This window comes from Chiloscyllium plagiosum, unplaced genomic scaffold (genome assembly GCF_037043375.1).
Source record: "Chiloscyllium plagiosum isolate Xiang-an unplaced genomic scaffold, Cpla_swu_hap1 HiC_scaffold_29, whole genome shotgun sequence".
Classification (NCBI taxonomy): Eukaryota; Metazoa; Chordata; class Chondrichthyes; order Orectolobiformes; family Hemiscylliidae; genus Chiloscyllium; species Chiloscyllium plagiosum.
The window spans coordinates 35,053,056-35,068,314 of record NW_028270167.1 but is presented as its reverse complement, the minus strand read 5'-3'; the positions used below and the strand labels follow the sequence as shown (position 1 = coordinate 35,068,314).

Here is a 15,259-nt window from a genome sequence, read left to right as displayed (position 1 = left end):
TGAATGAAGAAGCTTTTGAGGAGAGAGCTGGAGAGAAGAGAAAAATGGAGACAGTGAAACGGAAAGAAAGAAAGAATGAGGAGAGAAGAGGAATCATATCCACCCTGAGAGCGAGCGAGAGTGAAAAAGACAGAGGGCGAGAATGGGAAAAGAAAGTGAGAGTGAATGAAAGAGAAAGTATGAGGGAGTGAAAGATATGGGAGTGAATGAGAGGGAATTGTGAGGGAGGGAAAGATAGAGTGTGAGAGAGAGTGAATGAGAGGGAGTGTGGGGGAGTGAAATATACTGAATAAGATAGAGAGTGGGAATTAGTGAGAGAAAGTGAAAGAGTCTGAAAAAGAGAATGTGAGAGTTAGAGAGAGTGATAGAGTGGAGGAGAGAGAGAGGGAGAATATGTATTTGCTGTGGAATGTACATTCAGACATTGTGCTGCCCGATCCACAAGTTCTGAGCCCAGATTTCTCTTGTCAGTTTTTGAAGTAAGTTACTGGTACCTCAGGTAGATTTCAGATCCTGAAACTGTAGATTCTGACCAGGGCTGAACTTTACCCGGGTTCAACCGCATTTAAAGTGGCTAATGATGAATTTAGTGCAAGACTGTCGCCTTTGTTCGGCTTCCACATCTGTTTTCTCTTAAAGCAGCATAGACTGAAATAATGTTGTTCACCCCTTACTCTGTGATGGCTATAAATTATTGCACAGCCACCGTCACCAGTGAAAAGTGAGGCAGCGCTGTAACGTGTGTGCCCTGATGTTCTTCATTAAAGCGGTCAATGATGTGTTTAACAGGGTCTCTCCTGACGGCAGCTGGATCAGGGGGAACGGGCTGTGAATCCTGAATTCTCAGTGGCACGTCAAACTCATAAGAGGCGGGTTCTGCAGCGTCAAGTTTTGGGAAGGTGGCACTTGAAGGCAGTTGAAGTCTGCCTCTCTGACCAACCTGGTAAGTCCCCCATTTATTTCACATTTTAACTCCAATACTTTCCTTCAAGGCTGAAAATCATCGAGTTTTGTTTTTATTTGAATGTACAGGCATACATTTAAACCCCAGATGCATGCCTGCACAATGTATTTTAATGAGTGTTTGTTTAAAGAGGATTGTTCAGGTGGATACTAAGTGCCTTGGCATTGGTCAGCAGATGAAAGGCTGAAGGGGTCACAGGGATTAAGGACAGTTGCCTGTCCCTGAGCAGGAGGAGGGGTTACTGCTTGTGATTGGTGTCTTTTTCCTGCTGCTATCTGACGGCTTTCGTGTCACCAATTATGTGGGATACAAAAACAAACACAGGTTACTTTAGTTACTAAAAAATAGAGCCATTTAGCAGCAATTTCCTCCGAACAGGAATTCAGTTAGAGGTGGGTTTTCTGGAGTTGATAAACAGTGGGGAACGCTGCACACTGACCCGGGGGTGGGGAGAGGCTGAGGGTAGCAGTCCCTGACACTCGGGCACTGTCAGAACGGGCTGCCTCCTGAGGACACGGGAATCAGTGACGATGGAAACAAGTTACCGAATGTCTCCCCCCCCCCCCCCCCCCCAACCAGCCCCGCACTCCTCCTGCGAGAGTCTGAAGGGTGTGGGGGAGAGACTGAGGAGGGGCCGTGAGGGAAGTTGGAGGGTGAGAGAGGGACTGAGGGTCGATGAGGTAGATTGAGAGTGTGTGAGGGAGGGATGTGGGGGATATTGAGGAGGTGTGAGGGAGAAGTGAGAGACGCTGAGGGGGGTGTGAGGGATGAGTGAGAGAGGTTAAGGGTTTGGGAGGGAGGATTGAGGAGGTGTGGGGGATGGTGAGGGATGAGTGAGAGAGGTTAAGGGTTTGGGAGGGAGGATTGAGGAGGTGTGGGGGATGGTGAGGGATGAGTGAGAGAGGTTAAGGGTTTGGGAGGGAGGATTGAGGAGGTGTGGGGGATGGTGAGGGATGAGTGAGAGAGGTTAAGGGTTTGGGAGGGAGGATTGAGGAGGTGTGGGGGATGGTGAGGGGGGGGTGTGAGGGAGGTTGGAGTGGTTGTAGGGATGCTGGGGATATGATTTGCAGATTGGGGACCGGGGAAATGCTTGCTTGCTTGCTTTGATATGTGTTCTGTTCCATTTTGTTTCTCTCAGAAACCAACTGCAATGATTAGGTAAGAGAGTGAGTTAGCACAATTTGAAACATATTCAAAATCTGTACTGAGGCAGTTAACAGCAAATCTCCAGCCTGGCTGGAAATGCATGGTCTAACCCACAGAAACAGGGCAGGGTTCATTTGGCTTCTAGACAGACAATGTGGTTTGGTGGATGATGAGGAATGGGCTTGGATCCTCTGTTTAAGAACATGTTGGTGCTAACCTCAGACTCAGCATTCTCACTCCCAATCTCCCAGGCTCCTGGACTGAATCTGGACTGTTCGCAGTACACAGATGACTGACTTTGAGTTTGTGCACCCTTACCTTCCCATTGCAATGAGCCCCACTTTGCACCTTTGTGATATTTTTTGCCACTGGACCTGACCAAATCCATTCATTGCAGAAACCCTCCCATGTGCCTTTGCCCCTTCGGTCTTAACTGTTCCAATAGTTTTTGTTTCACCCCCACATCCCCTCTCAGACAGTGGTCAGTCAGTGAAATTCTCTCCCATTGAGAACATGGGAGGCTGAGGAATTTAATACATTCAAGTAACATATCTGAGTTGGGCAGATTTCTGATCAGGAAAGAGGTCAAGAATTATGGGATCGGGTAAGAAAATGGAGATAGACTCAGTCAGATCAGCTGTGACCTTATTGAACAGTAGAGCATATTTGATAGGCTGAATGGCCTCCTCCCACTCCTATCTTTGTTTACCATCAACTTCAGTTCGACTGACCATCCTCTATCCTGCACAGTGTCCCTGTCACTCATGCCTACTCACTGTGTTAGCTGTTCAAAAATCCTCCCAAGTCTCATCCTCCAATATCAATGGTATCATCCTTCCTAGACTAGAATCTCTTCCAGCACTACACCTTCCTCTCCAGCAGCCTGCCTTCAAGGACTTGCTATTCCTTTCCATTTACGGTGGCTCACTGCCGCACAGTGCCAGGAACCCAGTTTGATTCCACCCTCAGGTGACTGTGGGGAATTTGCAAATTCTCCTCATGTCTATGTGGGCTTCCTCCAGGTGCTCCAGTTTCCTCCCACAATCCAGAGATGTGCAGGTTAGGTGAATTTGTCATGCGAAATTGCCCGTAGTGTTCAGGGATATCCAGGATTAGCCATGGGAAACACAGGGTTACAATGAAAGGGTAGCTTTGGGATGCTCTTCAGAGGGTCGGTGTGGCCTCAATGGGCTGAATGGCCTGCTTCCACACTGCAGGGATTCATCAAACACATAGTCTCATGAGCCCCCTCCCACTATTAGCAGCTCCACTGTGAGCTGTCTGGAATCTCATTCCAAAAGCCCTCCGCCACCAAATCCTTCTCAATTATTTTTGTGAGTAAAGTATTTACTTGATGCTGACTGCTGAGCTTCATTCATTTCCTCTCTCCACCAAAACACCTGTGTTTTCCTCAATAGGCTTTATAAAAAATATTAATTGTATTAGAAAATCATTTTCCCTGTTCTCTTCCCCCCCCCCCAACCCTGAGCTCCTACCCCATCCCCCCTAATTGCCCCCCTCTCTGCTAAGCCCCTTCTTTACCCCACTTTCTCTCTCCCCTCTGTTTTATCTGCTCTCCCCAGCCCCCCGCCCCCCAGCCAACACCACCACTTTCTCTCTGTGGTATTATTCCCTGCAATGACTGGGTACGATGTGAGAGACCCCAGAGTGCATTGTGTAATGCCCAGAACACCACCACATTCCCCCCACCCCCAAAGCTTAAACCAGTTTAACAACAGCTTGCTTTAGTCTCAGTTTATCTTTCCTGACGATGCCAACGTGTGCTCGGAGAACCCTCTAGAGAGCCTACCCTGTGTTTGACCTGAACCATGGTTTATAAAATGCTGATAAACTGTAGGGGGCTTCACAGTCCATCTGACACCCAGATATTGGGGTGGGTGTGGTGTCACTGTTTACTGATAGCATTGCTATGATGGCAAACTATTGAAGAATACTGTATGCTGATTGAAGTAACGGTAAGACGACTGCAATGGCTGTTCTTGTGCCTCAGATAGGAATGGAATAAATAAATTGGAATCCCGGTTCTCAATCATCAGCGTTCAGTGGTATTGAAGTTTGGGTGTCTCCTGCAGCCAAGGTTAGGTTTTGCTGTGATATCCAATATGGTCGAATTACCTGCAGACATTCAGTCTAAATTAATGAGGATTTTTGTTCCAATAGAATTGTTGGCAAGCAAGAAAGGATGGGGGAAACTGCTCAGTTTGTTTTTTTTAAAAAAGAAATTCTAAAACAAGAGTTTGGGAACAGAAGAAATTCTTTAAATGGATTCATAAGAAATGTATCAATTTTTCTCTAAAATGTTTACCAGGGTTTGAAGGAGTGTGAAAACTGTGAATTGAAAGCTGAATATGGCTGTTTCAGTGTGTGTTAGTCAAGTGACTGATTCTCAAACCCTGGACATGTGACCTCGGCACTGGGATAGAACATCTGATTTTAGGAAGATCAGCTCAAAATCCAGGCTGACTCTACAGTGCCATAATGACAGAGTGCTGCTCTGCCTAAGGTGATATCTTTCAAATGTGATGTTAAAATGTCTCCGGTCAGTGTAAAGGAACCCGTTGCACAATTTGAAGAAGATTAGAATTCTCTGCCAGATGCCTGATGAATATTTATTCCTCAGCCAATGTCACCAAAACCTGGAAGTCTGATCATTTATTGCTGTGGGAGCTTGCTACATACAATAGAACTGCGATTACACTTCAGCAGAGTACTTTGTTGGCTGCAAAGCACCTTGAGACATCCTGGACAAATGCAGGTCTCTCTTTCTTAAAAAAAATGTAGCACCTGACCGTTGCCTTTCTCTTTTAGTGTTTGCAGAGGGTTGTTGACCAGCCCAGTCCCAGGCACTACTGAGTAAACTCAATGAGCTTCATGTGCCACTAGCAACATTGTCAAACCGCATTGGAAAGGTCACCAACCCCCTTCCCCTGCATCTCCCGTGACTACCCTATATCCCTGTACTTCCTGTGTGGGCATGTCAAAGGAGATTGGAAATTCGTAATGTAATCAGGTCAAGCTATCAAATTCATCGGCTCGTACAGCACATACATAGACCCTTTGGTTGGCATGGATGCCTTAGACCAATTTTCCTAAACTAACCTAGTTCCACTTGCCTGTATTTGGCCCATGTCCTGGTAAACCTATTCATATTCCTGGGGAGAAAGTGAGGTCTGCAGATGCTGGAGATCAGAGCTGGAAATGTGTTGCTGGAAAAGCGCAGCAGGTCAGGCAGCATCCAGGGAACAGGATATATTCCTGTCCAAGTGCCTTTTAAAAGTTGTAACTGTACCTGCATCCGCCACTTCCTCTGGCAGCTCATTCCACACATGAACCACCCCTCTGTGAAAATGTTGTCCCATGGGTCTCTTTTAAACGTTCCTCCTCTGATCTTAAAAATACACATCTCAATTAAAGTAACAGTTTTAAAGATGTGTTTTACAAATATGCCAATGCAGAGTAAGTATAATACTCTGGTATAATTCAATGTAATACTCTGTCCCAGTGTACCCTGTTCCACTGTCCGCAATATCCTGCATTTCCCTCTCCCCGCATCCCCTTTCCCTGTATTCCTGACTCCCCGCGATCCTGCGTCCTCTCTTTCCCCCCCCCCCATCACTTCCCCCACTTCTCTCTCCCCCCTCCTCTTCCCCCTCTCTTTCTCCCCCCCTCTCTTTCTCCCCCCCTCTCTTTCTCCCCCCCATCTCTTTCTCCCCCCCATCTCTTTCTCCCCCCCATCTCTTTCTCCCCCCCATCTCTTTCTCCCCCCCATCTCTTTCTCCCCCCCCATCTCTTTCTCCCCCCCCATCTCTTTCTCCCCCCCCATCTCTTTCTCCCCCCCCATCTCTTTCTCTCCCCCCCATCTCTTTCTCTCCCCCCATCTCTTTCTCTCCCCCCCCATCTCTTTCTCTCCCCCCCACCTCTCTCTCTCCCCCCCATCTCTTTCTCTCCCCCCATCTCTTTCTCTCCCCCCCATCTCTTTTTCTCCCCCCCCATCTCTTTTTCTCCCCCCCATCTCTTTTTCTCCCCCCCATCTCTTTTTCTCCCCCCCATCTCTTTTTCTCCCCCCCCATCTCTTTTTCTCCCCCCCCATCTCTTTTTCTCCCCCCCCATCTCTTTTTCTCCCCCCCCATCTCTTTTTCTCCCCCCCATCTCTTTTTCTCCCCCCCCAATCTCTTTTCCCACCCCCCCATCTCTTTTTCTCCCCCCCCCAATCTCTTTTCCCACTCCCCCATCTCTTCTCCCCCCTCCCAATCCTGCATTCCTCTGCACTAGTACCCTCTATTACTCTGTTCCCAACACAAAACCCATGGTTCACTTTTTCATTCTCATTAAACAGCACTACTGGAGAGAAGGCTCCTTTAACTGAGTGGTTTAGTAAACAGCTCTATTTTGTCTACCTCCCATCCAGGGGACAGGTTATTGAACAGCAATTATAGGTATGCGCTGGTAAACTGCACTGCACCTGAAAAGGTGGATTAGAGACAATGAGCAGCAAAAAAGAGGGTGAGTGGGAAGGATCAGTTTGATTACTGACTGGGAGATTAGAAGCAGTGGGAAAGAGAGAGAGAGAGAAAGAAGGGGAAACAGACAGGCCATGAAAAAGTGAGAAAAGAAGTAATATGGAGAGAAGGAAAAACAGAGAGAAGCAAACCTGGAAAGGAAAACCACTGGAGAACGGGAATAAGACTGAAAGAGAAGTTGATCGCGAAAGAATAAATTTCAGCCAAAGAGCTGCACATGTACCAACAGAGCAAAGTAAAGGGTTAATTGGCTAATCCAGCATCCCAAACTACACTTGAAGAGAATGTGAGTTGGAAAATGAGCTCTATACGTTATAATCCCTTAAGTGCAACTCACAAGGAGGACCTGGAAACAGGGAATTTCACCTCAAGACGAAGAGTCAATAGCAAAGAAATAAATGAGAAAAACCAGAGACAGTTGGAAATGACAAGCAATCCATCTGTTGAAAAGCAGAAAATCACTAAAGGAGCAAAGGACAAGATATAAAGAGTGGCAGAGGAGGGGGCAAACCATATAAGGTGAGAGAGAACCAGACGGAGAAAGGCAAAGAAAGACCCACTGCAAAGGGTCGAGTGAACAGTGGGCACATTGGCAAGTGGGGGAAGGGGTAACAGTTCCCACAGCTGAACAGAGGGAGGGAGACAGAGAGAGACCGACTGTGGAGAAAGTGAGACACACATTCCAACACCCAGCAGGAGGTACTGTCTCTGTGAGTACTGCAAGAATTGTTCTGAGCAGCCCGCATTAATGCGATTGCGACTGTGCAGTTGAGGTTGACCTGATAAAGTGGATAAGGCAGGCTGAGTGGAGGTGGACAGGGGGCAGGGGAAGCTGGGGTGTGACTCTGATTAGAGCCTCGAGTCTAGACACTAACGCTGGAGAGGTTTGGTGAAGTGAGGGCCCTCTTCGGAAAACTAAGTGTGGGTTTTTGAAGCTCGTGAATAATTAAAGTTGAATAACCTACGGGAGCAAAGTGTTAAAATGTTTTTGGTACTTAAATCCAAAACCAGCCAATACAAGAACCATTGGAAATGGAGCACCGGTTTTTCACTTGAACTAGTTTTGATCTCCCATTCGAGGAATGTAGGAACAGGATTGGGGCAACTTGTTCTGTCATTCAGTTAAATCAGGACTGATTTCTGACTCAGCGACATCTCTCTGAGTTCCATAATCATTTCGACACATGCATGAAAATAAAATCTAGCAGTCTCCCTTGCTGAAATTTTCTTCTCACTCAGTCTATTTGGGTGAGAGAGTATTTTTAAAGCAATTCTTCCAGGTGCAGCTTCACTAAGGACAATAATGATGGAACATTTGCCTGACTGATGTGTACACAGAAAACGGTGCATTGCTGTCGAGTGAAGATATTTGGCCCATGCAGATTTAAGCATTTCTTTGGAGCTCCCATGTATTCGTGTGTCTATGAAAACATTGCATCTGTAAAATGCCTCAGCACCTCACAACAACACTGTACAACCAATGAATCAGTTTTGGAATGTAATGATTGTTGTAATGTAGGATACACTGTAGCTAATTTCCACACAGCAAGATCCCACAGATAGTGATCCCCTGTTTTAGGTTTGAAGGAGAGTCACTAGACCCAAAATATTAATGCTTTCCTTTTCTCTGCTGCACAGATGCTGTCAGACTGGAGTTTCTCCCACAATTTCTGTTTTTCTAAAATCTGTTTGGGGATCAAGTCAGGGCAGGACTTATACTTAACGGTAAGGTCCTGGGGAGTGTTGCCGAGCAAAGAAACCTTGAAGTGCAGGTAGATAGGATAGTGAAAAAAGTATTTGGTATGCTTGCCTTTATTGGTTAATGCATTGAGTATAGGAGTTGGGAGGTCATGTTGCAGCTGTACAGGGCATTGGTTAGGCCACGTTTGGAATATTGTACTCAACACTGATCTCCTTGCTATAGAAAAGATGTTCAGAAAGGGTTCAGAAAAGATTTACAACGATGTTGTCAGGGTTGGAGGATTTGAGCTATAGGAAGAGGCTGGGACTATTTTCCCTGGAGCGTCGGAGGCTGAAGGATGATCTTAGAGATTTATAAAATCATGAGGGGTGAAGAGTCAAGGTCTTTTCCCCAGGGTAGGGGAGTCCAAAACTAGAGGGAACAGGTTTAAGGTGCGAGGGGAAAGATTTAAACGGAACCTAAGGGGCAACTTATTCATGCAGAAGATGATGCATGTATGGAATGAGCTGCCACAGGACGTGACAGAGGCTGGTACAATCGCAACATTTAACAGGCATGGATATATGAATAGGAAGGGTTTAGAGAGATATGGGCCAAGTGCTGGCAAATGGGACTAGGTTAGGTTAGAATATCTGGTCAGCATGAACGAGTTGGACCGAAAGGTCTGTTTTCGTGCTGCACATCTCTGTGACTCTGTGACTCTAAGGGATAGGGTGGAAGGTGAGCAGGGGTAAGTGGGAATGTGGTGATCCTATCGGCCGTGGTCTTATTGAATGGTCGAGCAGGCCCACAGGGCTGAGTAGCCTTGTTCCTAACACATACATAACTCCCAACTGTCTGACTCAGAAGCAAATGTGATTGGTGGCCCATGGCTGTGGAAATAAGTAAAGACTTGCTGTCTGTTCTGTGAACTAGCCCACACTGACTAAATCGTTCTCCACTGGACAGGGGCCAGTTAGTACAGGTGTCCTGCCTGAGGTATTTTTAGCCATTCCCTACCCCGGGAACAGGAATAACTGGGAAATATTGGGGCAGTATAATCCCAGGCTGTGTTGTGTCCAGCTGTGGGAGGAGAGAAAGAGTGATGAGGACGGAGGGATTAGCTCACAGGCTGCTGACAGAAATCAACTTTGGAATTTCAGCTTCTTTCATTGTTCAAGAGAAATATTGGCTATGAAGTAATCACCAGGATGGACTTAACTGTACAGAGTTAGGAGATTTAGTGAAAGGCTGATTGTCTGTCTCTCAAAGGGCTGTGAGAAGTTAGGTATAATGCAGAGACTCTCTGTAGGGTGCTTGGGATGAGGCAGAGCTGACCTCTCCTCGCTTGGCTAATCAGCTTTTCGCTAACTGGATTTAAGGATTGTGGCAACTGACTTAGCAATGCGTTTCATTCTTCATTAATTGGTTGGTCTGTCCCATGACAGAAACCAACAAGGTGGTGTTCATTTGTCTCATTCACGGACAGTTTCAGGTCAGCCAGCCAGAGGCTAGAATCAGGAGATTGGCTGCAGAACCGGCAGAGGCCAGTAATAAATGAGGCGGTTACTGTACCAGAACATAATTGGGACTCTCTGCCGTTTGATCCTCAGCTAAAAGATTCACAAAGAAAACATACATGCCTTTTTGACCGAGTTAATAATCCCTGGCCCAGCGGGGAAAGTTTCTCACTGTTAAGAATTCCTGGCTTGCTCAACAGAAAGCATTAAACATCCAGAACTGGTCTCACCAGAGACTAGCTTTACAAAGAAAACAAGCTTCAAGGTGCAGTCAGCTGCAGGTTCCAATTGAAAGAAAGGCTTGCATTTAGATAGCACCGCTCAGAGTCACAGAACAACCCAGAACACTCCGTGAAGCAGTCCTGTAGTCTAATTACTGATGTGATGGAGGAAATGTAGCAACCTATTTGCGTACAGCAAGTTCCCACATAAAATAGTGATATTGACAAGAACAATCTGTTTTGGCTTCGTGAACACTTCCTGTTGGGGTGCAGCCCGGGGAGAGCTGACCCCTGTTTGGGGTGCAGCCCGGGGAGAGCTGACCCCTGTTTGGGGTGCAGCCCGGGGAGAGCTGACCCCTGTTTGGGGTGCAGCCCGGGGAGAGCTGACCCCTGTTTGGGGTGCAGCCCGGGGAGAGCTGACCCCTGTTTGGGGTGCAGCCCGGGGAGAGCTGACCCCTGTTGGGGTGCACTTCTCAAAGCAACACCCTATAGAAGAGACAGGACCGTGATTGAGAATGTGAACAGGTCTGATTTCTGCTCACTCAAGGCCAATGTAGTCAATTGTATATTTAACTGAAACATGCTATAATTTGTCACAAACTGGTGTCTGAAGTGGCAATCAGTCAACCCAACCCTTAGAGACTTGAATTGTGTCACCCTCGCAGAGCTGTGCTTGGTTACTGGGATAGCTGCTGTGATAAAGACCAAATTGAACCGCAGGAATAGAGCTATCTTTGGGAACACTATTTTGTGTTTACCCTGTACACCACTGGTGTTTCACATGAGGTGTTTTGTGTATCAGGGAAGGAATTCTCCAAGTTCTGTGAACTGCCCATGTTTGGAGTTTTGAATCTTGGAGAACAGTGCAGGCCCCCACTCCATTGTTCTATCTGCCCTATCACAGAGGGTTAATCAGCCATCAGGATACTGCTCCAGTAAGTGACAGGAGACATCAACACATTGCTTGATGCTTCTGAGCTCGGGGTTATCAGCGTATCCGAGACTCTGCAGCATTCAGATTATCTGCTGGCAATGCAATACTCGGGCCTCTCTGGAATATTTCAGAATGGGGGCTCTGGTTGGATATTCCAAAACCAAGGACTACTTCAAAGAGTGTAACAGTGAGGGGTGTGGTATATAGCAGAGAGTTTGGCCCTCAGGGATGTGAGGTGTATCAGGGAGTGTTACAACGAAGGACACGTTTTGTTTCCTCACTATCAAACACAATTGTTTTGTGTTAGGTGGGAGCCTACTACGGAGCAGCTGAGATACCTTACTGAATCTTCAGCTATCCGTGAATCTCTGTGGCCGTCCTTACTGCCAGCACCCGGTCCCATCCAGGTATCGTAGGCAAGGTTGGCATTTGTTGCTTATCCCTAGTTACCAAATGCCCATTGGCTCACACGGGGTAAGGCAAAGCGCAGCTTGTTTTTCTGTGCTGCCTCGGGCAAGCGAGTGGGATAAAAGCCATTAAAAAAATTCCTTTTATCAAACCCAAATGATTTTGATTTTGTTTTTGTGTGTGTGAAGTATTTCTGGATCACTGCCTATAATGGAGCCAAGAGCTCAGATGGTGCAGGTACCAGCAGGTGTGAGAGGAACTGTGGGCATCCAGCCACACTGCTACACCGGGGGCAGAGGTGGGAGCTGCTGATGGAGCAGTTTGGGAATGTTATTTGGTTAGTGAAAGGTGGAGACATTGCTGAGGAAAGGGCGGAACCCCACTGTCACATTAACTCTATCCTGTAACTGAGGGAAACTCGAGCCCTTTTTAGTTGAAGGTTTCAACAGAGAGTCCTAGAATCCCACAGTATTTAGAAATGTTCTACACTCCATCACCCCAGTGCTGTCCCCCTAAAAGAACCATCAAATAGGGACCATTGTCTTCTCTTAACACACATCCTTCTATTTCTGTCTTTTGCAAAGACTTCTCCACTTTTCTGTTTAGCACTGTTATGTATTCTGTCTGTTTTTGGAATAAATTTTCAGGTCGCATTTTCCAGGTAATGTATCCCATGCTGAAAATCTAAGCTAGAATTTTCTTGATAGTCTACCAGAGTAAGATTTCCCATCTGGGATATCCTGGGTAGAATATTCCAGATCATGGGATGGATTTTCCATTTCAAAGTTTTGGAGTAGAATATCCCAAGTGGGACTTACAGCAAAAATAATTTCCAGATAAGATAACCCAGGCAGAATACTCGGGCTGAAATTCCTAGATTGTTCCTCCCAGTTTGGATTTTCACACAAGAATTTCTGGATGGATGTCCCATGTGGAATTATCCACATAGGAGTCACCAGGTAGGACATGTTGGGTAGGATTGTCCAGTTGCTGTGTTTGTAACAGTATGAATTTCAGAGGGTCTTCCTATGGTAATGTGATTTTTTTTCCCGTATGGTACTCCTGGTGACCATGATGTACTTGGATTTTGAAAGAGTTTTCCTTCAGATTCAAATAATCCTATGCAAAGTTGTTTCTCATAGTGAATTGGGATTGATCTTAAACTTAAGCCCACCAGTTACACAGTCCTGATTTAACACATCAATATTGTAGGCCTGCTCTCTGGACTTTGGGTAATAATAGGCAAAGATCTATTTCAACTGGAAGCAAGTTTCAGCAGAATCTAGTCTCTGGCACCAATGTCTGTCCAGACTAGTCCAAAGCTATCAAGGCTCTCTGTGCTTTAGCCTGGAATACTGAGAAGCCCCTCATAAGAAGGGCTTAACTGCTATAACATGCTACCCAACATGTCCTACCCAGTGACTCCTATGTCTCAACTGCTATTGCTGGATTCTTTGTTCAGCTGTGGAGGTCATCAGAGCTAAACTCAGTCCTTTCCTTGGTAAATATTCTTATACTTGCATATGAGGCAACTTATTGAATGCAATTATAGAGAAAGAACTTGCAATTAATTTTTCATGGCACCAGGATCCCAGGTTCGATTCCAGCTTCGGGCAATTGACTGTGTGGAGTTTGCACATTCTCCCCGTGTCTGCGTAGATTTCCTCCGGGTGCTCCGGTTTCCTCCCACAGTCCAAAGATGTGAAGGTCAGGTGAATGGGCACTTCAGCATAGCCAATAGTGTTAGGTGCATTAGTCAGAGGGAAATGGGTCTGGGTGGGTTACTCTTTGGAGGGTTGGTGTGGACTGGTTGGGTCCAAAGGGCCTGTTTCCACACTGTAGGTAATGGAATCTAATCTAATCTAATTTTTATTCTTTTAATGAGATGTGGGTATTGTGGGCAAGGTTGGTATTTGTTGCTTATCCCTAATTATCCTTGAACTGAGAGGTTTCCTCAGCCATCCCAGAGGGCTGTGAAGAGCCAACCATATTTGAGTGGATCTGGAGTCACATTTAGGCTAGACCAGGTAAGGATGGCAGATTTCCTTCCCTAATGGACATGAGCGAACCAGATGGGCTTTTATAATAATCATTAAGTTGTTGCTTACAATGTTTAACTAAGATGCACAGCCACTTGACTGCACAGCCTCAAGGCCATGTCACCACAACACCTTTGTTTCTGGCAACCACTGCCAGACATGGATCTTTGATGTTCACGTGGCAGCAAGGAAATTGAGAGGTTGGCACCAAAGTATGCGGCTAATTCCAGATTTTCGTGAACTCTAATTTCACCCTCTGCTTTGGTGAGATTTGATCCCGTGTCCCCAGAACCTCAGTTCTGGATTACCAGCCTATTGTCATTACTATACCCCATTGCCTCCCCTAAATATAGTATATAACATCTTCCAAGACACAAGTCCATCTGAAAATACTTTAGAACCATTGGCGTTACCTTTGTTCATCCTTTTCAGGGCTTTGAGCATCACTAGCAAGGTTTGGGAAGTGCAGTTGAAGGAGTCTCGATGAATTAATGGAGTAGATGGTACACTGTGCTGCCACTGTGTATCTGTGGTGGAAGGAGTGAATGTTGAAGGTGATGGGTGTGGTGCCAGTCAAGTGGGCTGCTTTGCCCTGGATGGTGTCAAGCCCCTTGAGTGTTGTTGGAACTGTAGCCACCCAGGAAAGTCAGGGTGAGGGAGGTTGGTATTTCATCTCATTCCTGACTTGTACCTTGTAGATGAAATTTGGGGAGCTGGGAGATGAATCTTTTGAAGTGTAGAAGTGTCAGACTTGCAGAAAGTGGACCCGGAATGTGTTAATGTTTGGAGTGGATGTCTTCCGCAAGTAAGACTGTAATTCTCTCCAAATCCAATCTGAGAAAGCTGATATAGATCACTTAGTTGCCTTTGAAGCTTCTCAACTTTACCAACTATTCAGGGGGGGGAAGTTCCAGGAGTGCGGATCTCACTAAAAGTGAGGAGATTAGACCTCAATATGTTTTTAAGAGTTTTTAATCACTGACACGGCAGAAAGCCAAGCTGTGTCAGTCTCTGATTACTGCACCTCCTTCCAGAGAGGTATTAATCACAGAATAGCTTTCACAGAGGCCTGTATGACAGCATGCTGGCAAACATTGCTCTATACTTCAGGGCTGAGATCAGCACGTTTTAACCCTGTAATTCCCAGCTGGAATTCTGTGCACCATGTTCTATTTCATCCCTGGCATCTCGTTGTCAAACTTCTTAAAGCTGATCCTTCTCTTGACCCCTGTTTTGAAAGTCAAGAAAAATGTTCAGATCTTCCTATCCTTAGAAGCTGAAAACTGTTGGAATTTTATGGCGATTTGTCTCCGTCAAATTGAGGGATGCTAAGAAATTCTTTGCAGCTGTAACATTATATCTGTTACCATTGCTCTGTTCTATTACCTTAGTACAACTTGTATGGTATGATCTGCCTGTACTACACACAAAACAAAACTTTTCACTATACCCAGGTGCATGTGACAATAATAACTCACATCAAATCAAACAGAGCTTTCAGGAATTCACCAACAACCCCTCATTCCTGCTCATAAAGCACTTTCCTGAAAAATGCCTCAGCTCCAAGGAAGAATCCAGCAACATAATGTATTCCTTTCATTACTTAATTGTCCACAGTGTTTTTCTAAATGGAACTTGGTCCTTCTTTCATTCCTTCATGGAGAAGGTTGGCATTTATTGCCCACATTGTAGAGGGTCTGGAGTCACACGTAAGCCAGATCCCAGGTAAGCACGGCAGATTTCCTTCCCTGAAGGATGTCAGAGAATCAGGTGGGTTTTTGCAACAATTGATGGTAGTTTCAGGG

General features: G+C 45.9%; 1 protein-coding gene across 2 annotated transcripts in view; it reads left to right on the top strand.

Moving 5' to 3' along the window:
* Positions 1–799: 799 nt before the first annotated feature.
* Positions 800–15,259, top strand: part of cdon (cell adhesion associated, oncogene regulated) — a 160,885-nt gene continuing 146,425 nt past the window's right edge. The window contains exon 1 of one of the 2 annotated variants that reach the window (XM_087976487.1): positions 800–943. The gene's annotated coding sequence lies outside the window, so the exon portion shown is untranslated. The remainder of the gene's footprint in view (positions 944–15,259) is intronic. The other variant, XM_087976486.1, reaches the window with a different exon arrangement.